The sequence below is a fragment of the Rutidosis leptorrhynchoides genome, chromosome 7 (genome assembly GCF_046630445.1).
Source record: "Rutidosis leptorrhynchoides isolate AG116_Rl617_1_P2 chromosome 7, CSIRO_AGI_Rlap_v1, whole genome shotgun sequence".
Taxonomy (NCBI): domain Eukaryota; kingdom Viridiplantae; phylum Streptophyta; class Magnoliopsida; order Asterales; family Asteraceae; genus Rutidosis; species Rutidosis leptorrhynchoides.
The window spans coordinates 315,106,235-315,116,937 of NC_092339.1; the positions used below are offsets into that span (position 1 = coordinate 315,106,235).

Consider the following 10,703-nt stretch of genomic DNA (forward strand, 5'->3'; position numbering starts at 1 on the left):
GTTCAAGACGGGGTCGAGACGGGGGTCGAGACGGACGTTGACTAAAGTTGACTTTTAAATATATAAGTATAAAAATGCATATATGTACACATATTTTAAAGCTAAAAACTTCAATTGATTAATTTGTACCCATAATTGCTATCATCGTTAATTTAATACAAAAAATTCAAACTAAAATACGATATATTTCACCGATTTTATCGATTTTCTGGTTTTTCTGAATTTTGACCGACTTTGACCCGAATTTTGACCGTTGACTGTCATATTAGACGGTTTTCTTCGAGACGGGACGGGCTAGTCACCAAACCGTCGAGACTGGTGTCGCAACGGCTCGAGACGGGGTGTTTTGCAACAGAGCTCCGTATTTAGCCTTACTTTTTAATATGTATTATTATTATTATTATTATTATTATTATTATTATTATTATTATTATTATTATTATTATTAATCATTAATTATTAAATTATTATTATTATTTAGTCTTCTGTTTTTAAATATGATTAAATTAAATTGGTTTGATGATTTTACAAAATCAAGTAGATGAAGATGTTTTTGGGATAATTGTTGTGTTTGATTTGAATATTGAAGGGTTGATTAAATTGGTATTTAAAAATAACAAAATTATATCATTCATATAAACATATAAATAAAAAAAAATATAAATTATAAGGTTTTTTGATTTTTTGCGCCGGTGGTCCTTCGTTTTTAGTGAACAACAGATTAAAAAGACTATTTTACCCTCACATACAACTCACATGATGGGACTTATCATTCGATTTGGATGGCAAGTTGACGGAGGGACTCAAATTGCAAAATTAAAATAATTAAGGGACGCTGATTGCAAAATTAAAAACCGAGGGACCAAAGTAGCGATTTAGGGTATAATAGAGGGACCAACTGAGCAAAAAAGTCTCTTCTTTCTAGTTATTCGATAGATGTCACATATAATTTAAAAATCTAAATAATTTGTTTTATTGATCAAACATATAACCGGTCGTATTTTGTTTACATTATCACACATTTTGAAAGAACCGTATTTTTTTTAAGTATATAAACTACATCAAAACAAAACTGAAAGTATATGATTTATTTGTATGTCATAAACTTTCAGTTAATATCCACGTCATCTTTAAAAAAATTAAAAATGTCAGATAAGTATTTTAAATGGTTTATCGAGTAATTGGTAACGTTTTTTTTTTTTTTTTTTTTTGGCAAAAAACTGAATTATATAAAAAAATTTCACAGAGTGAAATAAGAGTTACAAAGTAATTGGGCTTACTAGCCCCCAACAAAATAGACATCAAAATCTATATAGTCATATAAAGCTTTAAAATAATGATGTCATTATTAAGCTAATTATCCTTAATTTTCATAATGATGATGTCATAATTATATATTAATTTAATTAAAAAAATAATACGAAATCTTTTATAAAAGAAAATACTAATCTCTCCTAAATTATAATTTTAATTTTCTAAAAAAATTTTAAAGACATTTATTATTACTAATAATTATCATTATTATTATTATTAAAAATATAAATACTCAACTTTGAGCAAAATTTATTATTATTATTTTCTTTTAATATAATAATTATAATTATAATTATTATATAATTAATATTCAAATATGAATTCTTTTTACGAAATTAATTACGTTACATATGTATACATATGCGAAAATACATGTCTCTATATATTTGTAAAAACAACGACAAGTTTCTTAGTCAAACGGGTCATTAAAATAAATGACTTTAGCATTTACATTCACTTAATATCTAAAATATGTCATTAAATTGTGTCGTTTAAACACACTCGTGTCATTTTACTAGTTTATGACATACTTTAGTATTTTTTAGATATATAGACTAAAATAAAATAAAAGTTAAAGTGTATGACCTATTTGTGACTTTATCTTTTTATTTAAAAATAGAGAAAATTGCGCGGATAGCCCCTGTGGTTTGTACCACCCAGCTTAGATAGACATAGTTGTGGATTTGAGGGTGGATAGTCATTATGTTTGAATTCTTGTGCAAGGATAGCCCAAGTGACGTTTTCTGTTTGCTTCCTCCGTTAACCCATTCCCACGTGATCTCCATGTGAGGGTAATTTGGTCTTTATACGGTTCCTTCTTGTTATCCCCACCCACCTACCTACTTTTTGGTATTTATTAATATTGCACCTGCATTTCTGTCACACTCCCAGTTAGGGCCTGGGCGAAATGTGATTCAATATCATAATACATACCAACATATTATAAAATGAGAACAAATACTATATGAATAAAACCAAATTTGCAGCGGAAGGATTAATAATGTCGTTACAAGAATTATAAATTGTTCAAATGCAGAAAAGTAAATATGCGATAAGTCTTGATCCTAGCCAAGTAAGTCATCACGTAAGCAGTAGATATAGAGGTCCTGATCATTCAGTACCTGAGACAAACATGCTAAAAGTGTCAACCAAAAAGGTTGAGTGAAATTCATAGGTTTAACAAATATGATTGACCGTTTGTTCTTAGACCACAAGATTTGTTATAAAAGTAGATCACGCAGATCCAAAAGTAGTACTGATTCGTGATATTTTAGACTAAACGTTTGTTTTGTTGCCCCGATGATAAGTTGACAGTACCTTATCACCATGTTTAAATCATTATTAAGTAATACAAAGACATCGCGGTCAAATGTATCGGGGACGTTACTCCCGATAGGCCTACCCCCAATAATTAAGAATGCCTTATCCTGAAAGCAATTAAAAAAATATCACTGTGGGGTCTTAGTAGCATAAGCTAGTCATAGCACAGTTTAAGTTCGTACTTGTGTCTAAGTTGTTTAAAGTATAAAAGCAGCATGTGTCTCACCCCAGTAAGTATAAAAAGTGCTATAGCAATAAGAGTGGGGCTATGAAAGTCACCTTAGTAATTCGATGAGATAAAGTAATCCTTAAAGAGGAAGTATGGATGATCGAAGCACGGAATAAGTCAACCTAAGAATAAGTTGAGAATAGTTTAGATGTTTTGCCCGTATTATGATAAGTGTAAGTATTTTCTTTTATAGTAAGTTTAAAGAAGGTTTATCGTTTTGGAAAGGCTTTTCATACTAGACAAGCTTCCAATCTAACACTTTCAATTTAAAATGGCCTTTTCAGGTCATAGGTTTCTGAGCCACAGGATCCTTTAACTCGGTAATCCAAACTCTACGCCTAGACTTTCGAGCGTCCATCCACTCGAGAAAGATCAAGATCTATACCCATCTAATATACCGTTCCAATACGTTTTTAGGTACGTATAGGAATACAACACTTTAAATACTTTATACAATAAGTATTTACTTAAGTTCGATTGTATTATCGTTATTAAGATTGTTTGGTTTTTAAATCCTAATAATAAGTAGAAATTGTGTTATACATAGAAATTGTGTTTTATGAATGGGTATGTATTAATATCAAGTTAATATGTATATATGTATATATATATATATATATATATATATATATATATATATATATATATATATATTTATCTTATATGTTAAAATATGTATAGTTTAATTTTAAGTTTTATGTCAATATAAGTACCAATAATTATCTAAAAATGCTAACAAGTGTTTTATTGATTTCATAACAGTAAGTGACATGTATAAAACATTATAAAAATTTTCTATACATAAATATTAAGTTTTATGTATTAAATATTAAATTTTTTTTATAGCTAAAATACAAATAAATAGATAAACAAGTTTAACAACATATTTTATATTTTTCTTAGGTTCTACTGACCAAAATAAACTTAGAAAAAATTTATAAATTTTTGTTATGGTGTAAAAGTATTTATTTCTAATTTCTTTTTCGGTTCAAGATAAATCAAAGTTTATAAAGTAATAATTATTATATCAACTCAATTAATTCATCTAAAATTTTCGTATGCCTAATATAGTGTATTAAGCTTAAAAAAATTATTTTTACATTTATATTAATAGTCTAACTATTTAATTCAACTTTTGTATTGTTTTTAGTTTAAATTCGGAATTAAATAGAAATATATAATTATTAATTCTAAAAATAATTTTTATAACTTTCTTATTAGTTCCTAAGTAATTTCCATTGATTATTGTAGTCATAAACATGTTATATCATTAAATTCTATTTTTCTTTTTAAAACAGATTTTCCGATACTGTAGCAAAAGTAGAAGAAAATACAAATTAATTATTTAAAATGACAAATAAATCAAACATAAATTTTTATAATTACTTTTATGACCTAAGGAACAAGTGAAAATTATAAAACATAATATATAAAATTGTTTACTATTTATTTCTTCATTATCTATATATACCGAATATAAAAAAAGTCAGTTTTTGATTTTTAATAAATATAAATTCGAATGTATAATTCATAAAAATAATTTTTATAGTCATTAGGATACTTAATACTAATTATCATGTATTTACATTATTTATTATAATTAATTTCATATTTATTTGGTATTTAACATAAAACTAGCACAAAAATATGATAAAAACTAAATAAAAACTATAAAAATAATATAGAGAACTTACAAAAATAATTTTTGCAGAGGTTTGAGAGTATGATCTTCAAGTGAGAATAAATTTTTGAGGTGTAAAGGATTTTTAAAGAAATGGCTAGTATTTATAGGTGAAAACTTGGTAAAAAAAATGTATAAAAGAAATAAAAAGAAAAAGAAAAGAAAAATAAAAATATTAATAATTGTATCAGCCCATAATTTGTATTAAATAAAGAAAAGTGTTTTTATAAAGCTAGATCTAGATCCAGAATAAAATTAAAAAATAAAAAGCAAAAAGTATTAAATTTTTTTTTTGTTTACTATTCGGCGCTACAGTAACTTTTTTTTTTATATATATATACATATATATATATATATATATATTTTTTTTACAATGACTATAACCTTCATTTTTATAAAAGATATCATTGTATAGATTAGTTTTTGTAAGTGGTAACATATTTACATAAACTTTACATCTTATAAATATGTATATACTTTTTAGTTATATATAAATATATATGTATATATAACTTTGTCAAGTATAAAGTTTATAAATTTAACTAATAAACTTATGTTACTTGATATGAAATTATATGTTGTAAACTTATTTATTTTAAGTATACATTATATAAATTACTTGATAAGTTTAGGTTTCGTTATATAATATAAACTTATAGATGTACTTTGTTGAATAATATTTATCCGTTTAACGTTTGTTAGTTTCGTATATATATATAACGACCATTCATTAATACTTAATCTTTTTTTTTTCGGGCATTTTAAATTATACGGAAGAAAATATAGATGAAAAAATGAGGGTCGTTATAGTACCTCCCCGTTAATGAAAACTTCGTCCCGAAGTTTTAAGTGGAGTTCCCGTCTGCTTCATCAACAGTTGGGAAGAGATGGGGGTATTTCCGTAACATTTGGTCTTTGCGTTCCCAGGTATATTCGGGGCCTCTACGCGAATTCCAACGGACTTTAACAATAGGTATGTTGCTCTTACGAGTTTCTTTGACCTCTTCTTTCATAATCTCTATAGGTTCTTCGATAAAGTGCATTTGCTCATCAATGCGGATATCATCCAAAGGAATAACAAGAGTATCTTCGGCGAGACACTTTTTCAGATTTGAGACATGAAACACATCATGTACTTGACTTAGTTCAGCTGGAAGTTCTAATCGATACGCAACGGGACCGATTCTTTGAATAACTTTGAAAGGTCCAACATAACGCGGACTGAGTTTACTTGAACAGGATCTGTTCTATAGGCTCGTACCTCTGTATTCTTGGCTCCTAAGAAGACAGAAACCCATGTCTGGTTGATGAATCAGGACCATGTAACTAGAGCGTGATTAACATAGCCTATGGTTTCGAGTTTCGACCATGGCTTGGAAGATTGGTATCAGAGCATATCAAGGCTGTTATAGAGAACCAGGATTGCATTTTATGTGTGCCTTACTTGTTAGCTAGGGTACCTTAACGATCTAGGAAACTATAACCTTTCCTGCCTTAGACTTTAAATCACTTAGGATTACCTTAGAATGTTAAAGCAAAGAGTTCAACCCTACCTCTCATTCTTTACAATCCTAGCTTAAAAATCTAATCAAAATCTCTATCTTAATGTTAGAATGTCAAGCTATCATCAAATAAACAAAATGACTCTTTTCAAACCAGCTGAGAAAGATACTGAAGGATCTTCTACCGAAAAATCAGTTCAAAGCCCACTTTATAGTCCTCCTTCACCACCAATGAACTATAGCCCGAACACTCGTTACAACTCGCGTGGGTCTCCCGAATATTATACAACCCCGAGAAATGAAAGCAAAGGAAAACATCATGCCAATACTGCTGACTCTCATCAACCGATGAATACTCCCAAACGAAATGCTCTTCAAGACCTCCCTAACTACGATAGTGACTTCTCAGGTTATGAGCCTGAAGAAGAGCCTATTAAAGAATCATCTGAAAACTCATCTCGAAAGAGAAAACAACCCGAACCCGCCGCCACTAGAGAAGCCGATCCATTATTTTGTAATAACATGGAACACGTAAGGGTGAAGTCTGATATCCTCAACCTTCAGAGTAGTTGTGAGAAGAATAGGGAGTTTAGTAGACGTCATGTTGCTCGAATAGAAGTGCGTCTAAACAACCTAGAAAAAGAAAACACAATCTTGAAAGAAATCATCAAAGAGTCCTTCGACTCTCAAACTGAAAAGCTAGAAAAACTTGGGAAAAATAACATGGACAAAGTGATGGAGACAGCAATGAAAGTGAAGACTGAGGAAGAACGGAATACCCGTTGGGGAAAGCAATCTCTTGCCTACCTCCAAGAACTAGTTGAGTCTAAGATGAAAATAGAGAAAAACCGAATCAATCATCAACTGGCTATTAAGGATTTCAACAACAACTTTGTCAACAGCCGCATCACTAACCTCTACGATAATTTTGAATACCTCCACGAGAAACAAAAGGAGAAAAATGAAAAGATAGAGAAATTTATGAAGGAAGCTGAGAATGAGAAAAAGAAGAACTAAAACCTATCTTTTGTTTTCCTATTTTCCATTTACCCATCTATGTAAAGGCTTATGCCTAAACTTTTTCCATTCCAAACTCGTGTAATAAAGGCTTATATAATGCCTCATTTCCAATAATGTTAAGTGTTTATTTAAGCATATTGTCTTATTCACCTATGTGTGTTGTGCAAACGTTATAAATCATGATTGTAAACTTATAACACCTTGATTCTTCAACTAATAATGTATTTATGTATTGAAAATCAATGGCTCACTCAACTCGTGGCAACAACAACAATAACAACAATCTTATACCAAATGTCACTCTTTCTACTGAACAATTTCAATTGTTGCTAGCGGCCGCCCAAGGCAATAACAATAACAATCATAATGTTCCTTCTAAAACTTGCTCCTATAAAGATTTTAAGAACTGTAACCCACCCACTTTTAGTGGAAAAGAAGAAGCCGTAGAACTGGTCTGATGGTTTGAAAAGCTAGAATCAATCTTCCGTGTCTGTAACTGCGGAGATAATGATCGAGTGAAGTTTTCCATAAGTTCACTCACTGGCAATGCTATGACATGGTGGACTGGTCATACCAAATCTGTGGGAATAGATAATGCTAATGCTACCCCATGGGATGAACTCAAAGGAATGATGGTCAATAAGTTTTGCCCAAGAAGTCAAGTCCAAAAGCTCGAAGCTGAGTTCTGGGAACTCAGAGTTAAAGGAACCGATATCGAAAGCTATACCAATCGTTTTCTGGAGCTCTGTACCTTATGTCTCGAAATGTTCCCAACTGAAGCCCGCAAGATAGAGCGGTATATAGAGGGTCTACCCGAGGATGTTCAAGGGAATGTGATTTCTGCCGAGAAGGTTACTGTGGATGCTGTGATCCACATGGCACAGAGTTTAATGATGGCTAAACGTAGGAGAGTTTCGGCTAATAAACAAGTCGAAGTTAAAAACGGTGACAATAAGAGGAAATTTGAACCATCTCAGGGTTCAGCTCAAAATGTTAATAAGAAACCGGCGAATGGTACGAGACCCGGTTATCAGGGTACTAGTCCGTTTTGTTCTATATGTGAAAGGCATCATCCGGGAAAGTGCACCGCTGTGTGTACAATATGTAAGAAGATAGGCTATGCTGCAAAGACTTGTAGAACCCTACCTCAGAATAGAGCCATTGTTCTGGCTAGAGCTCCTCCAACATGCTATACTTGTGGTGAAAAGGGGCATATTAGCCCGAATTGTCCAAAGAAGAAATATACTCCAGCTACTGGAGCAAATGCTACTGCCAAAGGTCGTGCTTTTGTGATTACTGCTGCAGAAGCCAGTGATGAGGATGAGGTCATTACCGGTACGTACCTCGTCAATAATTGTTATGCCACTATTTTATTTGATACGGGAGCCGATAAGAGTTATGTGTCAAATGAGTTTTGCACCCTTTTTACTGAAAAGCCCCAAACCCTACAAACCAGACGATTAGTAGAAGTGGCTAATGGGAAGTTAATGAAAATTGATAAAATATATAAAAACTGCAACCTAATTCTAGCCGATAAGGAATTCAAGATAGACCTTTTGCCGGTCGAGTTAGGTAGTTTCGATGTAGTGGTTGGAATGGATTGGTTAGGTCCATTGAGAGCAGCCATCATGTGTTTCGATAAGACCGTTCAAATTCCGTTAGGAAGTGGAGAAACTCTTATTATCCAAGGTGAACGAAGTTGTTCCAATCTTAATATCATCTCATGTCTTAAAGCCCGTAAGTACCTTGTGAAAGGTTACTCCGCCATACTAGCTCACGTTAAAATGATCAAATTCGAAGAAACGCGTATTGAAAACGTCCCGGCTGTTAAAGATTTTCTCGATGTGTTTCCCGAAAATCTCCCTGGTCTTCCACCACCTCGCCAAGTTGAATTTCAAATCGATTTATCTCCAGGTGCTGCACCCATTGCTAAAGCACCGTATCGTTTAGCACCTTCCGAAATGAAGGAACTTTCTAACCAACTCCAAGAACTTTTGGATCTAGGTTTTATTCGTCCAAGTACGTCCCCGTGGAGAGCTCCTGTCTTATTTGTCAAAAAGAAGGATGGTACGTTGAGAATGTGTATTGATTACCGAGAGCTCAACAAGCTTACCATAAAGAACCGTTACCCGTTACCTCGCATTGATGATCTATTCGACCAACTTCAAGGGTCAAGCGTTTATTCTAAGATTGATTTAAGATCCGGTTATTACCAGCTCAGAGTCAAGGAATCCGACATTCCTAAGACTGCATTCCGCACCCGATACGGACATTACGAATTCTGTGTTATGCCTTTCGGTTTAACCAATGCTCCAACCGTATTTATGGATCTTATGAACCGTGTTTGCAAGCCTTACCTTGATAAATTCGTTATTGTTTTCATCGACGACATCTTGATCTATTCTAAAAGCGAGAAAGAACATGAGCAACATTTACGATTGATTCTTGAACTCTTAAGAAAAGAACAACTCTACGCAAAATTTTCTAAGTGTGAGTTTTGGCTTAGAACCATACAATTCCTTGGACACGTTGTTGATAGTAAAGGAATACATGTCGATCCAGCTAAGATTACCGCTATCTAGAACTGGAAGATACCAAAGACTGCGAAGCATATTCGTCAATTTTTGGGACTTGCCGGTTATTATCGGAGATTCATAAAGGATTTTTCCCTTCTTGCCAAACCTCTTACGAAGCTAACTCAAAAAGGGAAGAAGTTTGAGTGGTCCGAAGAACAGGAATCTGCTTTCAAGATTCTGAAGGAGAAGTTGACCACAACCCCGATTCTATCTTTACCTGAAGGTACTGAAGATTTTGTTGTTTACTGTGATGCCTCAAAGCAAGGCTTTGGTTGTGTTTTAATGCAACGTGAAAAGGTTATTGCCTACGCATCTAGACAGTTGAAGAAACACGAGGAGAACTATACCACACACGACCTTGAGTTAGGTGCCGTGGTATTTGCATTAAAGATATAGAGACATTATGTGACGATCGCTCCAAATCCATATGGACGAACACGTCATTCGTTGATTTCATTGCGAGGTATTTGACCTCTATATGATACGTTTTGTAAACATTGCATTCTTTTGAAAAGGAACACCATAAATGTATATTTAAATCAAAGGTTTTCGACAACTGATGATTTCTACATATAGACAATCACCGTATATAATAGTTTACAATAGTGCTTTCGTTGACAATACAGTCAAATAAGGTACATGGTGATGAATTGGTGAATGCAACGTTTTCTTGAAAAATATGTCAGGTAAGACTCCATGCACATAGCTTGTATATCATATAAGCAAACAGCGGAAGACTTCTAGGGAACCTGAGAATAAACATGCTAACAAGTGTCAACATAAAGGTTGGTGAGTTCATAGTTTATATGTTTCGCATAATCTGTATATAAAGATGGATCACAAGATTTCAGTTGTTTCTTCCATAAATGGTTATCAAAATATTCTACAAGAATGAGCACCCTGGTAACTAAGCTTTAACGTCTATATAATAAGTACCCCTCGTTTAACATGCAACCAACATGTACAATACACTCAAATAGCATACGTCTGTTTTATAGTTCAGGATAGGATTTCTATACCTGGAACAGACGGGGATGTCAAACCCTATGGATCCATATACT

At 32.3% G+C, this 10,703-nt stretch overlaps 1 pseudogene; it reads left to right on the forward strand.

The window, feature by feature from the left end:
- Nucleotides 1-5,764: 5,764 nt before the first annotated feature.
- Nucleotides 5,765-5,961, forward strand: LOC139860787 (small nucleolar RNA U3; annotated as a pseudogene).
- Nucleotides 5,962-10,703: the final 4,742 nt, after the last annotated feature.